This window comes from Lathamus discolor, chromosome Z (assembly GCF_037157495.1).
Source record: "Lathamus discolor isolate bLatDis1 chromosome Z, bLatDis1.hap1, whole genome shotgun sequence".
In the NCBI taxonomy this organism is placed as follows: Eukaryota; Metazoa; Chordata; class Aves; order Psittaciformes; family Psittacidae; genus Lathamus; species Lathamus discolor.
The window spans coordinates 8,021,148-8,047,039 of NC_088909.1; the positions used below are offsets into that span (position 1 = coordinate 8,021,148).

General features: G+C 35.1%; 1 protein-coding gene across 1 annotated transcript in view; it reads right to left on the reverse strand.

Moving 5' to 3' along the window:
- Positions 1-25,892, reverse strand: part of WWOX (WW domain containing oxidoreductase) — a 527,331-nt gene that overhangs the window by 464,089 nt on the left and 37,350 nt on the right.

Below are 25,892 nucleotides of genomic sequence, written 5' to 3' on the forward strand. Positions count from 1 at the left end.
CCTAATTTGTTTTGAGCCTGCAATGAGCTGCAACCATGTTCCTAGCCTTGTTTTAGGGCTCAAGATGTACGGGGCATAGGATCCACCTCTGCTGGCAGAGTTTGCCCAGTGTTCCGAAGTGCATGCTGCTAATAATAGTGATACCATGCATGCTACTTCTGGTGTCCAAATAAAAGCTGGGGAGTCTGTGGCTTTCTGCCCAGTAGGACTCCTGACAAATTCCTTCACAGCACCTTTACTTCACTTAAACCAGACAGCAGATAAAACAGTCCAGTCACCTACAAGAAGCAGATGGCCATCACTGCTTCCTTTGGATTCAGCTGCAAAAAAAAGATAATTTCTTCTTCATTCTTTCAGTTTCTGTAGCCATATTCCTGAACCACCTTTAACCTAGTAACAACAGACTCAGCACACCAATGCAAGCTAGCTACCCAAACTTCCAGGGTGCCATGCACATTCTGCAGCCCCCACCGGATCCCACACTGCTATGCATACATGATATATACACATCTTTAATTCAGCTTAAAACCCATTGAAGTATGTCTTCATTGCATGCCCTCACACTTTGTACCATGAAGAGAGCTTAAGGGAAGCTCATCATGGGAATCTGTGGAGCCCCAGTAGCTACCACATACTATTATGCTGGAGCCACATGCAGGTTTGTTTTATCTTTTAAACGATGTCATTCCTGAAATACCTTTCCCTCTCATTTTTTTCCACAATTTAAACTTCCATTCTACTGGACACATATTAATTGTACCAATTGTTATGTGAATCCATAGCTATCACCTACCCTCAAAAATCTTTTTATCTGACAGCAGGGATGATACTGTATTATCTTACTGTAAATTAAAATGACAGTTTCTTAGTTAGCATAGTGTGAATATACAAGATGATAGTACTTATTATAATTAGAAAAGTAAGTTCAATCCAGACTCAATTATACTGAACAGAATATTTACAGCAGTACATTTTCAAAAGTGTTCATATTCTTGATATAGTAAAATAATATTAATACCAAGAACATCTAGATCATATCAGCAGGTGCCAGCTTTAAAATATATACCTTTCTTTCCATTATGAAAGCAAAGACACTGAAAAAAGATTGCCTCTCTCTTCCTTTCATTGTGAAATTTACTTAAATAATTACCTACCCAAAACAGAAGCTGAAAATGCTTTCTGATGTGAGAAACTAGATACCAAATTTTGTCTTGCAAAAGATTTTCATGGTATGTTAACTACTGCAAAATAGAGGTTTATTAATATCTCTATTATTAATATAACCTACAGAGGAAGCAATTAACACAACCTTAATGCTAAACAATCATTGAACTCAGCACATTTGGACAAGACTACTTATCAAAAAATTACTGTTCTTATTTCTATTGGTTGCTAAACAAGGTAATTCAGTCATACTTACCACAACAGTATTATGCAATGATCCAGTTTTAATGCACACTAGCATTCGAGAAATTAGATATAGTGAAAATCTCTCATGACTACTTAAATTTTAATCACTTTTTTATTGTTATATTGCAGGAGTCAAGAGTAGAGTAAACAACGTTCTTAACCCCACTGGGCCTTAAGCGTGTACTCCTTACAGAAATGTGAACATGTTAGCAATTTGTACTGTTCAGAGATGCTACAAAAGTCTGCCGTCATTCAATACCCCCTTGTATCATTAAAAGATTCTCATACAGCTCATTCACTGTCAGTTTAGATGTATTTAAATCCATCAAAAGTATTGGAAAATATCGCTAGATTATCAACAAACAACATTTCAACAAATCTTTAAACCAACTGCTTAGAAAAGTATTTGGTTGACAATTTTTCACAAACCTGTACAAGGAAAAAAAAAATGGAAAGAAAAAAAAAAGCACACAAAACTACATTCCCCAAGCATGCTAAAGTAATCTAGGATTTCTACTGAGAATGAGTGCTGTATATATAAGCAGTATTATTTGGCTGGCTGGGTAGGACAGCTAATAAATTACATCTTCCATGTCTTTTACAAATATTTTTCATGAACAGGTTTGTATCCATTCCAGAAATAAAATCCTGAAGGTTCAAAATCACAGTTCAATACACCAGTTATGGCCATGTGTTTGACCTATCTCCTCCTCAAACACAAAAGCATACACATGTGAATTGAACCTATTAGTGTTCATACAAACTGCAGATTTAAGCCATGGATGCATCTGCTCTTGACCACAACTGCATGGTGCTGATGCATGTAAGGTCACCCAGATGTAACTAAAATCCAGTGATGGATCCACTATTGCTTCTACTGGACAAGAGTTTTCTCACCATTGTTACATGACAGAATAGGAAAAAAAGCCCAAAACCCCAGAATATCTCAGTAAAAAGAGAATCTATGAATAGGTGTAATGAATACAGAGGACCTTGTAATCAAGGGAAGATTAACCAGTGCTTAGGGCCAGCCAATTTTATGGGACTTTGAATAAACTATATAAATAAACATTATGAAAAGTTTTGGACCTTCACTACCTCTATTTTTTGTACCATTGGTAACGCATTCTTCAGTTCAGAAACCAAAAAAGAAACAGGTACAAAGGCAAGACCTTTTCTGATATTAAAGTGTCTGATAAATATCAGCTTTATCTACATGCTTCATGACATCTTATGATATTTTAAAGTGTATTTAATAGCTTAAAAAAAAAAAAAAACAAACCTCTAAATGGCTTTAGCCATTTACTGTAAATGTCCACTATAGGTCACATGCTCATCAGATGGAGTACATTTAGCATGCATTTATGGGCTTGCTGTTGCTTTTCAAAACAAAAAGATATAAATCTTAATACTCTCAGTTCTAATGTATGGATACAAGCCATTAATCACTCTGACAAACATATGTAGGCTGTAACTCTGTATATCCTTTAAGAATAGAAAGCAGACAAATACAGCTTACACCTTCAGGTACCTGTGTACTCTCCCTAAGCTACATAATTTGAAATTTGGTAAAGTAGTTATGAGATGTGCTCTTCCTGCTGTAAATATCATAGATCAAATTAGGTAAATCACCTGCAGGTCACCACCTTTAAAGTATTTTTGGTTTGCTGTGATTTTTGAATAAGCCAAAGCAGACAATGAACATTCCACCATGACCTGTCAAATTTTTTATGCAGATTCAAGGAGTCTTCATTTTCCTTTTTTATTCAACATTGCACACAGAAAAGGACATTTAAAATAGCAGTGCATAAGCCCCACTCTTAGAGATCCCAATTCTGTTTCTACTAAAATCACTATCAAATTAAAGTGATTTCAGCAATCACAAAAGAGTCATTTCATAAACTACTACCTCGTATTTTATGACCAGCTTTCTTCTCTGATTCTGCTACTACAAATATTCCTATTCTAAGAAAATTAAATAGGTTTAATTTGATACATTTTCACATTATTAATAGAAAGCCCCCCAAAACCTGCACATTTATTCTCAGACAAGAGCATTACATAACATTCTGCTAAAAGAACTGACTACTGTGCATCTCAACCTTAAAATTCAGCAGTGCAAGATAATAAGAATATGTGATGCACTTTATGGATTAGTTAAAAAAACATTCGTAACCAGTCAAAAGGAGTTGTCTGATAAGAACATGCAATTAAATCACAACCATTTTCTTGCTAACCTAAACAGAACAGGATGCAAAAAAATATTGCTAATATTGACAGGTGTTATTTCCCTCAGGAAAGATTGCAATGCATTCTCTCAGTGACAGCGTTCACTAGAGAAGCAAATGCTTCCTGTATGGTTTCGAGGTTGGGCTAAAAACTTTAAATCCTGTTTGCAATTCTGGAAATGGGGTAAACAGCAGAAGCCAAAACAAATCTGACTGTGAGAGATGGGGATGGGCAGATGTCAAACTTTTTTCATTCTTGAACGCAAGAAAAGTAGGGAGAATCAACAGAAAGCAAAATACATTTTCAAAAATCACATCTAAGTTTCCTTTACACATGGAAAATGGACGATCTTCCCATTCTTGCCTCTTCTGCTCTAATCTTGCTCACGCAATCTCTCTTTACATCTTCAGTGTATTTTTCGTATTCCATGATGGGTTTTTGCTTCCCCATGCTTGACCTTCCGTACTCTTTCAGGACAACCTCTACTCTATCAACAGTTTCCTATTAATTCTCCTTCCATAAATTTTAAGCCCAGCTTCTTCCACAGAGGCTCCCAAGTTGATTTCCTCATAGGCAAAGCCCTGCATCCTATCATTTACCCACTCACACAACTTCGTGAGTTTGAACAAAGACTTTCTCTTCTCAACACCTTGCAAACAAGAAGGCCAAAAGATCTTAAATGCGTGCACCTTGTGCTCAGCAGCTCTATTTAATACAAACATTTCTGTAAATTGCTGATTTCCAAATCTACTGAGTAACTAGTCTTTCCAATGATTACTAAAGAACTCTTAATTCTAATACAGATTTTGATGTCATAGACTTAGGGTATTTTAATATTAAAATCTCTTTGTTCCTCTTCTCATTTAACATCATCTACCTAGGAACACGTGTAGCTTTACACTCTAGCAGTATTTAGCGCGTCACATACAGAGGACAACGGAGAAAGCAAATAAAAATTTTTTGTCAAATTAACAGATAAAAAAATACATGGGAGACAAAGATAAACCATATCAGGAAAGGGTAAGGTTATTCTGCCTTGAAGACCAAATTTTAATCTGCAATGCAACATAATATTATCAGGTATCTTACGTTTTGCTTGCAGCTCAGGCAAAAGCGATGCTAAATTAAAAGTGGGGAGAAGACACCTATGCTAATTTAAAAAAAGAAAAAAAAAGAAAAGAAAAAAAAAGTACCTGAAATGCTAGGAAGGGAGACAGAGGAAAAATTTAGAGTACATTGAGTACAAGCATTATGTTTCTTAAACTTGATCTATAGCTACAACTTTGAAACAAATTATGAAATTAAGGTTTCTGAAACCCATTTGCTTGGAGATGATGACACACAAGACACTAAAAAACAATTTGTCTGCACTCCAGTAGAAACTATAAGCAATATCAAGAGCCTTTGTACATTTAAAAATAAAACCCATCTTCTTTTAAAAGTCATAAATAGTACCATGTAGAATTGTTACTAATATTGCAACTACCCATATTGCCCTAGTTCATACGGGTAGTACCAATAAAATATTCTCCCCTGAGTCAAACCCTTCCAAGGTATTCACTTAAAGAATTATCTACATTAGAACCATTAACGTCAATGCTCAGCATAGCTGCAATTCCTGATACAGGCAATGACTTCAGAGATTAAATGTCATTTCCAAAAAAAAAAAAAACCAGCATGTTCTGCAGAGATATAAAGATTATACATTTCTAAAGATTTTATATTTCACTGATACCAGGAAAAGAAAGTTTTCTATAAACAGCACACCTCAAACATGAAGAACTAAATTACCTTAAAGGTTTAGACTCTATTGCTTTGAAAATAAAGAATACAATGTTCACTACAATAAAAACCAGAATTTAAAGGACTATTTAATGCTAAATGCTTTGCTTACAAATGGATTTGCACTGTATTTTTACTGGAACTTTGCAGTGCTTTGTGAAAACACTAATAAAAATATTCATTATAGCTTAGGAAACGTGTGGAGAGAGATGTCCTTAACCAAAGCAACGCTTGTTCCTTGTTATCTGAATATCTGTTTAGACCACCCACAGTGGTTAATATTTGCCAAAGAATGTAGCTTTTTACAGCAACCAGGTCACAAAGACAGTATATCAACTTTCAACTAAGTTAAAAATAATGCAAAAATGTTTAAGTTACATCTACAAGACCTCATCAGCTTTTAATTTAAACCGCTGCTGGGAACAGTACACAAAATTATACTTTATGAAGTTTTGAAATCTGGGGTCATCTTTCATAACAAATAATCTAATAAAACTGAAGTTAACCTCTGAATGAATAATTTCACCTACAATAAAGCAAAAAATAGTTTACTGACACAAGCTAAATATAATGAAACTTCAAATACCTTTGAAACTTAACCAGCAGATTTACAATGACACAAGAAGCTATCAGATTTTCATCACTGAAGTCAGAGCAATTATTGAGCCCCCAGTTCTAACTGCAAAAGACACTGATGTCTTTCAGCACAAAAAGCAGCCAACTCACATTAGTACTCACAGAATACGGGGTTCTGGGGTTGTATATATTCTTTTTCAAATATATTTTCTTCTCCATAGCTCCATACTTGTTCTAGCTCTTCACACCCATTAATACACTATACAGAAAAACATACACATTTCCTGCTAAACACTTACAGTGCTTGGCATGTTTTTACGAACATTTGACAGGTTTCTCACAAGAAAGACAAGGAGGACTATTTCCTGGCCCACACATTCCCACAATCATCTTAGGAGAAAAGAACCAGAAAACAAAACAAAAATTAGATTTGTTTTAAACAACTGTTTTCTTTTAAGGTTTTTTTTCTGATTGTAATTAGAACGTAAATTAAATTAAATAAATTCAAAACTTTCTGTGATTCTCCATAAGAAAACCAATTCTCTCCATACCATCTTTGCAGGTTAAATCCATTGGGGAAGAAGAAAATTTGGTTGTAATATGGAAAACTTAAGTGTTCAAGTGGGAGTAAGACAAGCACTAGACGGACCTCACATAGTCACCCATCCTACTACTAACACATCCTCACTACCATGACACAGGCTGCCATTTTCAAATCGTGCCTGCACAAGCTATGACAGAAATCCTGAGGCAAAAATAAATACATCATATATAATTAAAGACTATACCCATATATTAACAGAAGCAGAGTTCTCGCTGTCTAATGCCTAAGGAAGAATACAAAAATATGACACTGCCTTGGGATACTCTCCTACTCTCTAACTTGAAGTTTTAAGCTCAGGACATCCAGAATCAGAGATAGTACCTTGGTGTCTAACAATTTAATAAATTTCATTTCATTAATCTAATTGCTTTTGAATCCATGTAACCTTCAGCAGTCATGAAGTCCAGAAAGTTTCAGCTTCGGTATTTCCTTCTGCAGAAGTGCTCAAAGACAACTTTGAACAATAAGATTAATTTGAACTGGTTTTATATGCAAAAGAAAAAGCATTCTGATAAAATCCAGAGCAACAACAAAAAAAGGCATGAGAAGATCAGAGTCGCACTGCAAGCATAATCACATTTAATCAGTTAAAATGCAGAAGGCTAAGTCTTCAGAGACTAAAATTCTATCAATTTAAACAGAAAATTCAATAAAAATGTTTCATAAATCTGAGCAGAAGCTTTAGGATTTGACTCATTACTGCTACTTCTTGCTGATTTTTAAATCTTTCTCAAGTATTCAAGTATTATACCAACAAACAGATGCCCATCACAACTGATGTTATTTGCAGATTCAAAACCTAAAGTGCAGCTGCACAACACACTATACTTTTTTAAACAGAGGAGCAAAACAAAACATGTCTCATGAGTAACTCTTAGTCTGCCAGAAAATCAATTACAGATTGCTTCTGTAAAAAGCATCTGAAAATCTGCTTCCAGTCAACACAACTTAGCCATCTGGTTCCCACAGATATCTGCCAGGAATGGGCTGCAAAACCAAATTAACGGTGATTACACAAAAATATTCAAAATTTAATTTAACTTGCCAATCACTTTTATAGTCCTTCACATGCATATGGAAAGAATCCTTCACTTAACTCCTTTGAAGTTAATGACATATTTAACACCATCCCCCCACCCCCCCACCCCCCCCCGCCGAAAAATGGCTACAACTAAATTTAGCAGTTTTGTTTTAAATTAGCTTTGTCAACATCACTGCAAAGTGTTAGGAAGGACACACTGACTGCATGGTCTTCACATGTTCTTCAGTTAGAAAACAAAGGGTACTTTCCCTCAGTAATTATTTTAGTAGTAATTTAACTTGCTTAAAAAGAGTGATACCTCTACTTTAACTGGTTTATGAATGCTGCCTGAATACAATTTTGGACAACATCAGAGGTGTCAGTTTACCTACTGATAGCTATTTATTATGCTTCTGTTCACCAACTGTTCCATCACACTTGTTGCCAGTAACCCAAGTCTATTCTAGATACTATACATTCAACCAACTACCCCAACACTCCTCCTCATTTTTTTCTCTTTCTTTCTCAGTATCCCAAGCAGCCACTTTGTAAAAATTCACACTGTTTAATGACTACCAAGACAAAGTTAATCTTGCAAGGCGTTACTTATCATCTGGTCCTTTTTCAGCAAGCACAATGAAAGATGCTGATAACCACACAAGAGAAACAAACCTTAGATAGATGTGCAAATAATCCTTCCACATGGGGATAGTGCTGTAATTTTCTCTATTTTTAAACCAGGAAAAAGTGTTCAGAAAAATCCCAGAAACAGTTTCATATTTCTTACTGGAAGACTTGCAGTGAATTACAATACAAGGTGTAAATAATTCTCCCTTTAAAATTATCGGAGATTCTTTCATTCCATGCATTTAAAAAAACAGTAAAGATTCAAGGAAGAAATGAATTAGAGGCACCACTGTTACTCAGCAGACAAAGCTTTATCATTCCAATAACATCAAATTCCTTTATTTTTTTAATTTTTTTTTTTTTTTTTGCAATTTGATAAGGTATAGTATATAATTCTATGTATAGCTTGAAATACAGGAATCTCAGGCATTATTTCTGTTATCAGAATTAGATTTTAAGGTACTGTAGAGCCCACATTTTTATTAAATTTAGTTCTTTTGTTGTGGAGTTGTTTTTTTTTTGGGGGGGGGGAGGGGTGTCCAAAAAAAAAAAAAAAAAAGGAAAGTTATTTCTCATAGATTTTGATATAAACAATAGCAGCTAAAGGTATTGAAATAAATTACTTGAACCTCGTTTACAGTTATACTAAAACCTAAGTGTTATCTTTAGAGGAAAATAGACATGTAAAATATCCTAGCATATTAGGAATCCATATAATTGAAAAATTGTATTAATATTTCAAAACTTTAAGTTAGGATCAAAATAAAACACAAACACTCCTGTTACACAAATCATTAATTCTATCCCCCAAAATAGTGTCAGATAAAGCACGGAAAGCTGCAATGCTCTAATCATGGTTCAGGAGGAATACTAATTTACTTTTGAGACACAGGCTTAAAAAAATAGAAAGATGACATGGATAAATCCAAGCAGAATCCAGGATGACTACAGAAGTAAGCTTCTGTTTGTCTCCTTTTTGAACCTTTCCCACAGGATGTCACTATTGCTCTGTGTCAGCAGGGAGTGTGACCAACAGGCATTGGGTAGCTCAATACTCTACTCTCCACAAGGCAATATGACACAGATAGTCAGATATCTTCTAATTTTGTAAATAATATTATAACAAAGGATTTTCCCTCTCAGCTGCCATTTTACAAGCCCAAATATTCACTAACCTATAGATGAGCTAAAACTTGCTACAGTCCTTCCAGCTTGGAAAACTAAAAATAAATGTGGAAATAGTGATGTTAATATCAGTATGTTGCACATATTTAAGTAGCTCCATGGTCCAACTGAAGACATTCAAGAGTTCTTTTCCTTAAATTCCTAAATTTTCACCCTTTAGGGCTATGTAATTTATTTTCCAGATATTCATGCCATTGGATAGACTTTTTCATAACAAAATAGTGACATCTCGTGGTGACACACAGAAATCCCAGCTCAAGCATATTGCGCTTCCTGAAATGAGCAACAAACCTACGACTCTTTCAAGTTACAGTCCAAACCCTACTAGCTTCTGGTGCTGTAGTCACATATCATCTCTGTAAGAGATGGCGTTTGACAGTCATCCCACGTCAATTCAGATACTGCTGTCATCCCTTCAGAGATAAGAAAAGGCCTCCACATTTCCTTGCCTTGAGCCAACCAGCCAGCCTCCCACCAATACTGTTGTGTGTCAGTCAGACATTAAGCTGGAGGTTTAGAAGTAACTTTGCAGAATCACACACCTCTAGCAAAAACGTTTGCAAGAAAAACAAAACCAATGAGAATAAAGATTTCAAAATTCAGAGGGCGAAATTACCCTCAGTATACTAACACAGGGCGGTGAACACACAATGGATCTTAATCAACATATCTCTAATTATATTTTCAATGCTAACACTTTAAAAAGTCAGGTTTTTCAGTGTTTCTCTGGTCTAGTCAGTGCCTTAGACGGACACTGTTTTTCAAAGGTTTTCTTGTTACTTGATTTTGCTTTGTTATTGCAAATATGTTTGCCACAGTAGGGGAAATGAATATGTTGACAGTTCAAAAAAGTTAAAGTAGACTTGCTTGGCTTCGTGGGGTTGTTTTACCATTTTAGCATAAATCTTGTTACAAACACAATGTGAATGTTTTGTACAGTCCTTTTGCCTGTTAGTGCTGTTTAATGGATACTGATATTTAACGAACTATGTATTTATAAAGTGCTGTACCTGAAACAAGGAGTCATCAGCAGAAACGAGAAAAGAAAATCTCCCATTCTGCCATAACCATATATGCAATGTAACAGTAACGAAGACCAGGTGCACACATGTGTGAGTTATTTTATACAAGAACAGCAGAACTGTCACTGTGGTCAGCAGTCTGTGAAGGATATAATCTAGAAAAATTACAATGTTGCAGAGGAAAACCCCCTAAAGTAATTACTGAAGTTTATTTAGCAGAATATGCACCTTTGCTACTCTTAAGTTAGTGCTACAGTTTGTGTTACCAATATTTTAAAAACCTGCCATCTTCAGCCTTGCAGTTTAAGCCAATTATGCAACCTTTTATTGTGCTCAGACTGAATTAAAGCCAACAGGAAAATATCCCATGTCAACAACCCACTGATCCCAGACACAATAACTCAGATGTTCTGCTTTACATGTTCCAAAGTAGCCATTCAAAATGATGCAGTATGGGTCCAGTGCTCCAAGATACAGAAATCAATTTCCATTCACAAAATGATGGATGCAATAATGCATCTGCAACTTTTCTGAGAATACCAATTCTAGCAATATTTAATGATTCTTCCTGGTTGCAAGGCAGAATTTAAAACTGAGATGTATCTAAATCCATAAGGCAAATGACTACATTTTTCTTTTTTAAAGCCTCAAGATATTAAAGACTGTCTGATAACTTTTTGGCATTTGACTCTTTGTCATGGGCCCTTCTTTTGCCTAACCTCTGCAAGGAGTTGTGTAACAAGGAAGATCAGAAACAGTTATGGAGTCAACAACACAAAACATGCTGTTGTTAGAAAGCAATTTATTCTGAGATTTGGCCAAGAACTCTATCAACAACAAAATCTAAATCTCTTCTTGTTCACTGCAATTATCATCTTTCTCCAAGAGTAAACAACCTTTATTGTTTCTTTAACTGCTGTCTGCATATATTCTTAAAGCTGCTGCTATACTGCAATGTGAGTTAAATACTGTAAAACTACATAGAAATAAACTTTCTGAACTCCTGGCACACTTCAAATGACCGAAGGGATTAGCTTGTTGCTCTACAGTTTTCCACGTTTTCACACACCTTGATAAGGTTTAATCGTCAATAACTATCAACAATTCATATTCAGTCTAACAGGTCTAAACCCAACCAGATCTGGAGTTTTTCCAAAAACCTCAAGAATTTTCAAGGCCGATTCTCTCTGAGATGCCCAAGGAATCAATCAGCCTCCTTAGCAATAAAGGGGAAAAAAAACCCAACAAAGCCAGCATAGATGTAAACTTATGATGTCAGCGTCTGAAATCAAAGGAAAACATGACAAAACCAGCTGTAAAAATAGCCACAAAAAGAAGACTGGTCATGCAGGAGTTAAAAAAAACCTACACAAATTATAAAGCATATATTATGGCTTCTCATTTCAGGCATGATACCACAAATCTTAATCATGCAAAGAACTGCTTTGTTTCCTCATCAAAAGATAGGGAACTAGAGGGAAGTTTTAGCTCATTTAACTCATTGTTAATGACAGTGCAAGAATTCTTTCATCAAAATAATTTAAAGTAATGTATTCATTCCTTTATATCTAATTAAAAATATCCTGGGGGGCAAATCCAGATAAACCCACAGTCACCTTGGTAAAGATGGGTTAGGTTAGGTCTCAAAAATCAAAACCCACAGGCAGCTAAATACAGAATGAAAGATTGGATGGAGAATCTGTGCACAGGAATCTGCACCAACTTGCCACAGAAACTCTGCCAAGATTGTTCTTTTAATGTGTGTGGGACTTGGCAATAAAAGCAATGGTGGAAATCGTGATTATTCATATTCCCTGACCATTTTGCTTCTATAGAAGTTGGCATTGAAAGAGAATGAAAGAAATATTCCAAGTAATTCCAGTGCTGTTCACCACTGCAAGAAAAAGAAACCCCTTCCAACTCCATAAAGGACTTCATGAGTCCAATCCAGTGACTAAATAACTGAACTGGACATGATTTGGATCAGGATCCCAACACACAGTTGAGCTACTTGAAATGCAGTGTTGATTCCCCAGCCTTTTTTATACCAAAATGGTCCTTTAACAAACTAGCAGTATGAAAAGAACAGGTTATGCTTAAATAAATCAGAAGTCACAATTTAAATACTAGATAGTCTGAACTTACAAACAAATTAAATACAATGGAACAGTAAATATTTAATTTCTCCTTATAAAGAAATAGCGATCCTGAAAAATTATTCACCAGGCAGCAAAGTTTTCACTATATTCTTACAACCAAAACTTCATTTTTTTTTGGTAACAGATTTCTTAAGACTTATAGATATTAGGTTTATACAGCTGAACAGATCAAGTAGCTTGACTAGCCTGAAATAAATACAAATATCCTTTCTGTCATGTTTGCATGTGTATAACTTCCAGGGGTTTTGTGGGCACCTGTCAGAAGTCTCTAGACTCATGTTTATATTGGCCAATGAGTTGACTATGTTGGAAAAACAACCACCTTCCTACTGGCTCTGAGCTTTTAAAATTAAGTGTAGATGTACAGTGAAATAATACTCTTATTATTAGGTTACGCAAACTAAACTAGAGGAAGGATTAGAAGGGATTGAAATCAGCATCATCACCATGAGATAGACTCTGAGACGTAGATCACAGAACAGTTTTGTGTGCAAACAACGAAAGCATGAAATAAAATGCTTGTTTATGGAAAGGGTAATATTAGATATCTTAAATTGCTGATCTATTTTCATCTCGCTTATGTTCTATTGTGATGTCGCAAAAATTTTACATTTTAATATAATTTTTATTCCATTCTTTTACTCCATCACTTCCAGAGCATTATTATCTTTAATCAAGGCAGGTGAAATATTTCTAAGGACTACAAAATCGACCTCACTGCTTTCTCCTTCAAGAATGATTATCTATTGCACCTACTACCTATCCTGCTTATTGTCCACCATTTTATGGATTAAATCCAAGGTTTTCTGAAGCCCTGACTGTTCTACTCTGGCATAAATCAGGCACCATCTCAAAAGTACAACACGCTATGGAGCATCACTGATATAAACCACAGCTACTATATTTCAAAGACATTTCTTTCTTTTTATTTCCAGCTGATATCAACCAATCACTTCACCTACCCATGGGTATCATTTTCTGCATTTCTGAGTAGCGATACAGGAATAAAGACCAGATTTTTAGAATTCGTCTTACAAAGCTGACCACAGGACATTTCTTCTTACACATGACCATTTTTTTCTGCATGTAGATCTAGAAGGCAGCCTCAGAAGCAGTTATAAGTATTACAAAGTATTGCTTTAAATATATTATTACTCAGACTGTAATATTTTAAAAGGACAATGAAAATGTAAATGAAAATTTATTTACTTGTGTACTATAAAAATATCAAGAGAAGAGAAAGCTAGAATACAATAAGGCTTATCCCCACAAAAAATACAATTTTCAACAATTCATTTGATTTTGAAAGTTACAAACCAATTCTTTGTTTTCCAACTATATTCTAAACAAAACTGTGGCCAGTATCAAATAAGTGTTTTAACTTGCTTATCTGTCCATTCCACATTACTAGTGATATTTGCTGCCTCCTTCACCTTCCTCCACTCCTTTCAGCTCCAGAAACTATTACTTGCTCACATTCCAATTGTGAATGCTTCACTCCCTTCCCATTTGACAGCCTCGGTTATCTACCTAGCACTGGACCATCCCAGTAGTTCAGAGGCTGAGACTTGGCGTAATTATGGAGAGGAGGATGTACGAAAGTATCCTTGATTAAAGGAGCTGTGCTCCTCTCCCATTTGGAAAGTGGGTCTGTTAACTTAAAATTTACTATCAGTTACATTACAACCAGAAACTCCAATGCTAATCTACAGCTACAGCTTCAGATACAACCATGTGATAACTATAAAAAATATTGTAATTTTATTCTTCATATCTTCTCTTTCTAGAACACTATATCAATCACGGACATGTACTGTTTCAGTTCATTATTAAATTTGAGGTGACTTGTTTCACAATGAAGTTTCTCAGGAACCTTAATAGAATTTGTTTGTTTGCTTAAAGTGCCATAACAGATATCCTGTTTCAGTAAAACTAAAAAAAAAAAAAAAAATTGAACCCATTTTCAAGATAATAAGAACCTTAAGCAGATTTAAAATGCTTTAACAAAGGTATTTTTATAGGGGGGAATGTTAACTAAAGTTTGTCTACTCTTAATTCATGTTACTTTAACACTAAATTCACTAGATAAGAATAAACCAGCACTCAATACAGCACCTTATCCACCAGACGACTTCTATATCATTCAGATAAAGAACGGATCTGTATTGTTGAACAGGATCGCTATCAGGATATTACTTTTTGCAGTATTATAGTTCCATTGCTTTTCCATCAGTGAAACTCACCCTCTTAAAACATAAACAAACTACTCATTCGCAAAAGTGAGATTCACCGAGTTAAAAAATTAAGTTGTACAGATCAGAAATGTAATCATGGGAGACAAGCTCTGAGAGTTTTTCAATCACTGTGGGGCTGCATCAATTTAAAGTCATGTTACATTAAAGAGAAAAACGTCTGGGAAAGTCTCCCAGTTGTCACTTTAGATTAGATTTGTTGTTGTTATCAGACTGTGCATTTTGCAGGCTTTTTTACATTTTAAAGATATTGCCTCATGCAGCTACACAGCGCATAAAGAAACATCTAATATGCAATTTTTTTAATCAGACTGCCTACAGATTAGGAGTTTGCACAGATTACCTAGTAGACTAAAAAAAACCAAACCTATGCACACGCATCTTTTCAAAGCCTATTAACATTTAAACTTTAACTACCTTGGAGTCACAGAGAAGCCACCCACCTTAGCTTTTCTTCAAATAAAGGTCAACAGAAAGCTTCAATTCTTTCAAGAATAAAACAAAACACCTTACGGAGACCTGCTATTGTTGGTCATTTCAATTGCTTTTTTTTCTTACTAAGTACATCTTCAACTGCATTAATGGATTTACTCATGTAACCTACATTATTTCTCTTACAATGGCTCTCGGAATTAGGCTTTTGTATTAAGACAACTGCATGGTATGCAGAACATACAAGATTTTCCTACATATAAATAAAATTGAAGAATTTTAGCTAATTTCTGCACAAATTCAAGCTGACCGCTAATTTATGGCATTTACCAAAGCTTCAGAGAATTCTTTTCATTACTCGGTCAAGCTGTCATATAAAGGGTTCTTAAACGTTACTGTATGTACTCACATTGTCAAATACAGTCTCACACAAATGTAGCAAAATCACTGAATATGTTGCTGGACATTACTGTTTAGAGCAAATATCCAAAATAATAATCATACAGCATATTAATTTAGAATTAAATTAAAAAAAAAAATTAGATATTAAAATTTTAGTCTCTAGTATGAAATATTATTACCATACAGTTTTTAAGTCTAGGACTTCAGTAATCATAATCTTTCTCGGAAATGAAGTTAGTAGCACATGACTTCAAATATTTACAGGATGCTCTTTAAATAAAATACACACCTTTGACCTAGACCCTAACCTTTGAAAAGTGGAAGACAAAATACCAGAACGTTCATAGCATGCAATATCCTTCTTGCAATTTTCCAGATGGTACAAATCATTCAAAGACTTTACTAACAGGAAACAAAAAACTTGCAAAATGCAACAGTAAGTTAATAGCATATCCATACTGACCTCAGCAACATCAGCCTACCAGCATGAGCAGGTACAGGATAAAATCTGTTTAAATACTTTTCATGTCTGCAGAAAGTTTGGCTACAGAGTCGCAGATTACTGAAGCAAAGTCAGCTACTTACACATCGTGAAATTTGCTCTTCTATTCTGTTTTGGGGGTCAGAAGACCATTTTGGTGAGACTTCCATATCATGAGGAAATGAGGTCAGTTGAAGTCATCCATGTTTTCACACTAATGAAGACTGCCTTCCTGCACACAACTGGAATGAAACTCTCTTCTACTATGCAGTTTTTGAGTGTTGGCCAAAAAAAAAAAGCCACTTCCCATCTTCTCAGGTGCCACAGAGGTACTAAGATGGGCCCGACTAAACCCAAGCCCTAAGACAGACCTTTCTGCTCCATGAAAAGACAATGCACCAGCAACATATGGCATTTTTAAGTTTGCCACTTACTTGAGACCTAGCCCACGTATGGAAAGAAAAGTCCAGAGACTGACATCTAAAAATAATTAACATTTTTCAGACTCACTATGGTTTTTCTAAAGGTGGACTTTAAGCCTTGTAATGACCACCAAAAGTAAGAAGAATCTTACCCCAAAGTATGACCACTTTAGCAAGTTGTGTCTTAGAATAGTACATCTTTAATTGAACACCACAGCCCTAAATCTGTTCTGGTTCTACAAATGCCTCTAGTTATTTCATTTTTATCAGTGAAGAAAATGAAATAAAAAGTATTTCATACTTAACACCAAACAGACCATATTATCCCAGAAGACGTGCTTAAATAATTTAGCTGTTAAAAGAATCTTTAACTATAAATGTACTAAATTCAAGCACAAAAGATTAACTACAAAAGAAATTAACACTGCCTTAGGAAAGAGAGATAACATTTTTCTAAAGCATTTCTAAGGCTTTTTGATATGCTATTTTTTAGAATTATATCTGGAGAGAACTAATATTTTTAAATGAGACTTTCAGAGCTGCTCAAATTGGAAAGTAACATTTGTGCAAGTTCAAGAATTCTGTGGAACTTGTTTGACTCCCATTAAAAAAAACAAAAATAACAGTGTACACTCTTTACCCATTTAAAGAGTAAATACCAAGCAATCAGAATTTATCAATAGCAAGATATTCAAATAGTATTCACCTAAAAAAAAATTTTGCTCCTGGCTCTATCAACAACTTTGTCACAACATATCAAAGCAAAATGACATTTTCTCCCCTTAACAACTTAAAAGTTTCCAGGGCTTCATCACTAGTCGAAGCAGTCTGTTTGCATTCTCCAATACAAACTGACAATCTAGTGATACAGTACATTAAAAATTCTCTGTAGTATTGACTGCCTGAAGCTGATGCTCCCTTGCTAAATGCAGTGCAGTTCAATTAACAGCTCTTCAATATACAATTTAATTTTTCTTTCATCTTGATCCACAGCTGAGCTTGAAATGAGGAATGCTGGAATAGATGTACTTTAAAAATTAAAGCAAGTCTTTATAAATATATCTATCAAACTTGTAATGATTTCTGCCATAACAGGACCAAACAGATGAACCTGAATGTCTGGGACTTCAAGGTTTATGCACTGGTTTTTTTCACCCTTACAGGGCTCCAAAAACTCCCCCATGGAATGGAAGAGCTTTTGCCTTACTGTACCATTCTTTGGAAGCCGAACACTTTCCTGCTGCCATTGTATGAACTTTACATATAAAAATCCCACTTACTGCTAACATCACCAGAACTGACTCCAGAAGTTTTAATATTTCTCTCATTATTTAAAAAGGTAACCAGAGAAGTGAATGGCACCAGTTTCCATTATCAAATCTGCACTCAACGGGGACACAAACAATTGAAAAGTAAATATTTAATGTATAAATACTAGGCTGGATACATTTCTGCCCCCACCCCCCCACCCCCCCCGTACATAGTACACTTAAAATTTTCTCTAGGTAGTCATGCCATTGCACAGGAAAATGTAAGGTTAATTTAACCAGGACAGAATGAAATATTGCATTTCAAAGTTACTCTAAGTGGGACACTGCTGAAGGAAGCTATTAATATCTCTTACAGTGTACATGCTCAAGGAAACGTCATGAATCAGCTCATTTCTCATAGGTATACTATACAGATTTCAAAATGGTAGGATTTACTACTGTTGATCAGAAAATAAAACACTCTAAGCTAGAGGCATTTTCTACTCTTTAACCATATTCACAAAAACAAACTTGACAACACTTACTGCCTTAGGTAGCAGAGAAGCACTACTGACATGGAAGGCCACCAATCAGCATGAGATAAGTTCCAGAGCAAGAGAAGCATCACCGAGTGAACATAAGCCGCATTACAGTGGTAATCAGTTTCTGATTAATTCAGTCAAATTGCCTTTTCTCAACTTATACATTAATGCATAGTGAAATACACAGGTTTACCTCATTTCTGTCCACGTTTATAATGTTACTAGCTCAGATGCTGAGTTTTTATTCTTAATTGTTATACTCCTTTCTTCTTCATGTATTTTTAATCACCTAATCTACATTAGCAATTTGAATACTGAAAAAATTCTTTATAACACTAACCAGTCTTCATTATTGTCACTGTTTCCTTTCTTCCCTTTATTTCTAGTCCTACATTTAAAAACGTACCTCAGTACGGTATTTTAAATTGTCACAGAAATAACATTCAGCATTTACAGTAATTAACTCATCATTACTTTGCATAACTACACTAATTGGTATGCTCTACAAACCTGCAACACTGCAGAATTAAAAATAAACATAACAAAGATATAATTTACAACTAATCTATAGTTACAATTAAAGTTAGTTTTAAGATTTATTTCATTCTATTATTTTTATTAGCTACAGCAGACAGTAAATGGGGTGTACCACGTTCTGCTTTGCAAACACCTAGATTATAAAATATAATTACATAAATTAATTAGAAATGAGTACATACATTCATGTTTTTGTTTGTAACCATAACATGTTAAACATGACTACATTATTGAGCAGTTCCTAAAAATTATAAGATGGGATAATGAAGAAAAAATTGAAAGCTCCCTGACCACACAAGGTACAAACTTCACCCCGGCACAGAGAGGGTCACAAACACTTAAATTCTCCTGATGTCCTATTTGGAGGTTGCAGGAAGCATACAGGTCATTCTTCTACACAGCAGACTAGCAGTGCTGTGAGAACTCAGCACCCAATGAACCACAGCAAAATACAAAGTCCAGGCTGAAACTTTCCTTGAACTGCATCCTGTACTTTTCTTCCCACCTACTCTCAAGGGTTCTCTGATGTCTACAAGCATAAAGCCCTTCAGTTCTGCCCACTGACTGGATACTTACCCTTTCACAAAGCTCAGTGCTTACAAGAACCTCGCTATACTAGGGATCTTTACCCTTTTATTTTAAATTTCCTTCTAAAATCTCTCTGGGAACAGAAGTTATTAGACGAGGAAGGGCAGATACAGTCAGTGACTAAGCGTGCCTTGGTTCCCTGGGAAATGAGGCTAGAAATGACTCCAGAAAGCCAGGAAACAAAGTCATCTGTAGGTTTTCTTTCAAAACCTAACAAAAAGAGTGTTTATTCATTTGCTGAAACCATATCTGTACCTGCTGCACTTTCCTAGCAGTGTCTATTACAACAATTATACTCTGATAGCATTTCAAGAATGCTTAAAGCTTGCATCAGCAAGATGCATTTCAGTTCTACCTTGACAAAATAAAGGTATTAGCCATTAGCTTTTTTTATTATTTAATTGCATCTTCATAAATAGCGTCTACCAATACAACTGAGCTGGGTTAGCTATGCGTCACCACTCTGTCACATTGTCAAGAATCTGTAGTGTAAAACTCTGACCAGATTTCCTTTGAAGGTGTCTAACACAGTGTGTTTAGGACCTTTAAGTACAAATAGCTCTTTGTCATCACATCCAACATCAAGGACTAAAAGGCCTAAAGATGTTCCAGTTAAAACTGAACTACAGATCACAATGCGTCCCTTACAAGAATTAGGGAAAACCAAAAGACCAGAACTGCCCTACAAATTACATAGTTGTCATCTGTATAATAGTAAGGATTCAGAGGACCTGAAAGAGGCATATATAAAGTACAAGTCTAATGTAAAGACATCCTAATTTATTTTCTTACTCAAAATTAAAATAACAACAGTTTTGATAAGCATACTTACAAAAAAACAAAAGTATCTAGTTATATGTTTTATGCTATATTTTCCTTTACATGCTAGGATCAGATACTCAAGATTCATTTAGGCGGTTCAAGGCTTGTTTTTTGTGGCTCTAACAGGAAAAAAAAAAATTAAAAAATCCCAAAACATTCATTTCATTGTAGTAATTCAATGATTCTATTTGATAGGCAAAGTTTATTGCTGAAGTTAACGCTGTATCTCAGTGGCCTCAAATGAAATATGAGAAAGAACAAGTTTAACACACTGTTGCTTCTACAAAACGACACACCAAATATCTTTATTGAGAACAAATTAGTACTGGGTTTAGTACAAAAATCAGAACATTTAGATTGTGGTTTCCATGTAAATTTTCACTACAAGCATCCCCTATCAATAGAGTACTATTAAAGAAAGAAGAGTTGCTGTTTAGAAAACACAAAGGAAGTGTTTACTTGTTCATGTAGGGGTTCAGAGTTCTCACATAGCAAGTCACGAGTAAAAATCAAAATTACTTTTAACAGGACAAACTGCATTCAGAACTCTTTCTCCCCTAGCACAATTGGGAAAGCACACATGTGAAGTGCTTCCTTCCAAGACATAAACCAGAAAAGAGCTAAATATGATTTTTTTTAAATTACATCACCTCATAATGAACAGGTAGTCATATCTAATGTGTACTCCCTCAACAAAGCTATAATAAATCTCAGTGACACAGTTCTGGATTTAAAGAAAAAAAGAAATAAGCACAGGACAGTACAATTACCTTCAAATGCTTGACATTAAATAATATAAATTATGGCAGATATTGGCAAGTATCTCAACATTTGCAAATTAAATGTGGACTAATGGCTGCAGATATATACCTAAAGCTCTGCCCCTTAAAAACAAACTTCATGCTTATGGATATTTAGGGTCTGACGCAAAACTCTTCAAGGCAACAGAAAATTAATATTTTCAGTAGACTCTGGAAACAGACCTTTTAATGAATAAGAGAAATATACATTCTTTTGAATAACAGCACATTGATATACCTTAGATTTACAGCCTCTTACTAAATTAAGCATCATAAATTTTCAGCACAATGGTATCATGTCATTTTATCCTAGTGCCTTAACCATCTGAGATAAATAAGCAGATAATAAACTACCTTATTCATCTGAAGATAATGTCCGTGAGACGCCAAAGGTTTCAATGTTTTGTTTGTGAAATTACCTAAAGAACCATGACCATTCTGGACCCCACTTGGAACAGTTTCTCCTTGGACATATTATAAACCACAGTTCTTATCATGCATTGCTGAAATGGAGATTTTCAAAGAAAGCAGTGCAATTTCTCACAGCTAGCGCTAAATATAACAAAGTGAGGTAAAAGATAAAGTAACAGGATATTGAAGGGAAGTCCAGGGGATCAAGCAAAGGTCAGTTCTCTTCTATCCCCAACTCACCACCTCCAAAGGTAATTATCAGGATAAAAGGAAATTAAGGAAGAGAAGAAATTAGAAAAGACAGTAAACTAAGCAAACTAATATAATGCTTTGGCTTTATAGTAATAAAAGATTTAGAAATATCATTGAGAAGCAAACAAATTAATAGTACCTTTTGAGCACTCTACTTATCAAGCCTACTTTCTATACATCCTCTGTATTCCTGTTGAACTCTATCTATGCTATTTTTATGCCATTTATGCTGCTCTGTAGTCGTAAGCCAGATAATTATCTTCAGTTTTATAAGCTATTGTGGATCATGAACCAAGTCAGTGCTTCTTTTCATGCGCTCACATTAGTCCCTTGTCACTGAAAAAAAACTATAAGTGATCCAGCAACAAGCATCTTTTTTCTTCTTTTTCCTTTTTCTTCTTTTTAATGCGTAACAATTATGCAGAGTTGTACTACACAGTGATGGAGTTGCTATTTTCCTACTCTACTGTATTCAGTGTTACAGTAGAACTGAAACAGACCTTAACATTTTTGTCTTTATCAGCAAGTAGCCTTTAAACATTATCACACTGTAGCAGCTCTATAGATACGTGCAGTACATAAGCAGGAAGAAAATAATCTCCCCTACATTTTCTTTCCCATAAACTTAACCAAGAAAAGTTCCTCCTACTCAGGACTCATTTAGCGTATTGACAGACTGGTTACAAGCCTAAGAAAACAAATCTTAAAAAAACAATTCTTCACATTGCAGACTGTGTGACCCATCAAACCAAACTCTGGCATCTGAAATCATTTGTAACTCCAAAAGCATGAACGCTGAGGCATTTCTTTTAATTTCTGAGTAATTTTTAGAGTAACGGCCCATTTCACAATCCTAAGTGACACAGAAATCCAAGGAAAGAACACATACAAGGTTAGCAACAAGTGTGCATTTTACTTAACGAATACGACTACATTTTACTATGAAGTATTCAGTTTCTTCGAAGTCCTGAAAGACCTATGACCATTCAATTATTGCCAGCTAACATACTATTTACAACTAATACTAACAGATACTCCACCCTGTTCACTTCTAATAATGAAATCAACTAATAAAGTTGCCCTTTTAATGTGAAAAATCAATTACATGGAAATCTATGAGATCTTGAACACAAACAGTAGGTTTTTGCTTATTTTCTATAAAATTAAAACAAGGAACCAATTTGAGGACAAAAACGACCCACCGGATTTCACCATGACTTTCATAAAAAATTATCACAGTACATATTAAATCATTAGTGAGAGGCAATGCTGCCTGTTAGTTTTAAAATGCAGAGAATGAAACTCATTGCAGAAGCAAAAGAGGGCCAATAATATAATTACAAGCCGGTGCCCATGCAGTCTGAGTTAATGCCGTTATTTGACATTGCAAGGCTATGCCTTCTCCCATGAGCCCTGATGGAGACAAGGTTCACTCTAATTGGTTCCAAAGCACAACCTACCAACCACTGCCTTCCTCTGGCCCAGGAATGGTAATTTCCACACGACTGTAAATAGTGTTTGCAAACAATACAAACACGGTAATAAGAGGCTAGGTGGGTAATTAATGTGGTTACAAAGCAGCTTATTTGCATTTTTATTTAAAACTGCCTTCTTTAAAAAGCAGCTCAGATTTCTTTTTGCAAAAGGAGCCTTGGTTAAGGAATAGAGCAGTAATTACTCTCTTTAGGGGTTCTTTTATACATCCTTTAGGGAATTAGAATGAAAAGATAAGCAGAATTATAAAGGGAATCATGTAAAATATGAAATGCACTATAAACACTTAGTACTGTATTTACTATAAGCTAAGCTTGTCTTCTTCATTAATGGAATATATTGCAAGCTTATGTTACAATCAGATTAATTGTGAAGATGGTTTAAAAACATATACATCCAGCTCCTTAATTCCCCCGTTCCTCTCCCAGAACTGACAACCAGAAATCCAGTGACAGCAGAACTCAGTTCATGTAGGAGTGCATCTACTTGGACTACAGTAAATGAATATTCACTGTCAGCACTAAACATTTTTAGAGTCTGAGACACAAAGGTTCAGAAAAAAAATCAAACCCAAGTTACACTAGTGTATGTAAAGTATCAATGAAACCAAACTCCTCTGCACCCTACCAGCTAAACTCAAGTTCAATGTACAAAGGCTATGTTTCTTCTAAAGACAGACAGCTACAGACAGGGTTTTAATACTGTTGAGCAAAGGTATTTCCTAGTGCCACTGAGCTGAAAACTAAGCATGAAGGGCATTTTAAAGGGGTTATTCTATTTCATTTTTATGTTTAGGGGGGAGTATCAATTTTTCTTTTTTTTTTTGTTATAAAGTTCATATTGCATTTAAGCAGTATTATTACAAAGCTTTAGGCATGGTACGGATTTCGTGATTCACACTTCCAGATTAAGAATAGGACTGTGCTAAAGAGACAAATCATAAAAAAAGATCATCTCAACACTTCTATGTACAGCATTCTGCTGACATAATGAAAAAATAAGGAACAATAAGATCCTGTGACTTCTTTAAAAATTACATTTTTGATTTTTTTTTTAGGTGTGTAGCAAATACTGGAAGGTGAATAGAATTATGAGACCAAAAATAATTTAGTCAACATCTCTTATAGCTATAAAGCTAATCTGTTGCATCATTCTTTCCCTCCACCAGCATCCAGTTTTTTATTCTTAGTAGAAATCTTTCTGCTTGCCCTATACATGTTTATGAAGAAGTCCCAATTTATCTCAAAATGTTTCATTATATGGGTTCTCCTCATATCTGAGAAAAAGATGAAAGAAAGCAAAGATTTCTGACTTTTACAGAGTAGCTCCTCCATTCATATTACCATACTTTTTAAAATGTTATTTCCTACATTTGTAAAAATTCTATAGCGCTAAACCACTTCAAATTCCCTTCTGCCTTGCTGGACATCACTAAACTTTCTCCATGTATTAATCTATATTACACCATTAAAAAGCATTCCCTACTTAAAGACATGACAACATAAATCAGAAACTTCTAACAAAATAAAAAGCACTATACAATCACAGAATCACAGAATCCCAAGGGTTGGAAGGGACCTCAAAAGATCATCTAGTCCAACCCCCCTGCAAGAGCAGGGTAACCTACAGTACATCACACAGGAACTTGTCCAGGCGGGCCTTGAATATCTCCAGTGTAGGAGACTCCACAACCCCCCTGGGCAACCTGTTCCAGTGCTCTGTCACTCTTACAGTAAAGAAGTTCTTCCTGATGTTAACGTGGAACTTCCTATGTTCCAGTTTACACCCATTGCCCCTTGTCCTATCACTGGATATCACTGAAAAAAGCCTAGCTCCATCATCCTGACACCTACCCTTCACATATTTGTAAACATTGATGAGGTCACCCCTCAGTCTCCTCTTTTGCAGACTAAAGAGACCCAGCTCCCTCAGCCTCTCCTCATAATAATGTTTATGTCTATTTCCTTAACCCTCATTTATTAAATAAGAGCGGAGTTCTGAGGACACTTAGTATTAAATGCTTCACTTGTGAACACTACACTGGAAGTCAATGTGCCTGTGGAGGGTACTGAGCATAAAGTATTATGAAAAGTACCATTCTCTGCAGAGTTCAGAATCAAAAAGCCTTGAGCAGGGACATAAGCTATTTCTTACATTAATTTCTCCTGCAAATCGTCACATGCATATGAAGAATTCATATTAATAATCTTTGTTTTATGCAACCCAAATTACATATTTCACTCAGTACAGTACAGTGAAGATCAAAAACTGACTCAATGTATCTGTGGTCCTTTTCAAGTAGGTAAAAGCTGAAATATAACCACCTTTCAACAAGTTTGTTTTTTTTCCTTTTAATCCATGTTCACATTTAACATTCACTTTGAGTCCCAGTTATTAACTGAACCAGAATAAAAAAAATCTGAGAACCACAATGAGAAATACAGCGTACATAAAATTAATTAAACATTTTTAATTTAGCCCTGTTTATTGGAGTTATAAGCCACACAAGGTCCTAAATGCTTGGAAAATGTCTACTAAATCCTTTAAAGCCTCCTGCTCTCACACTGACTGGTTTTGTATTTCATAAATATA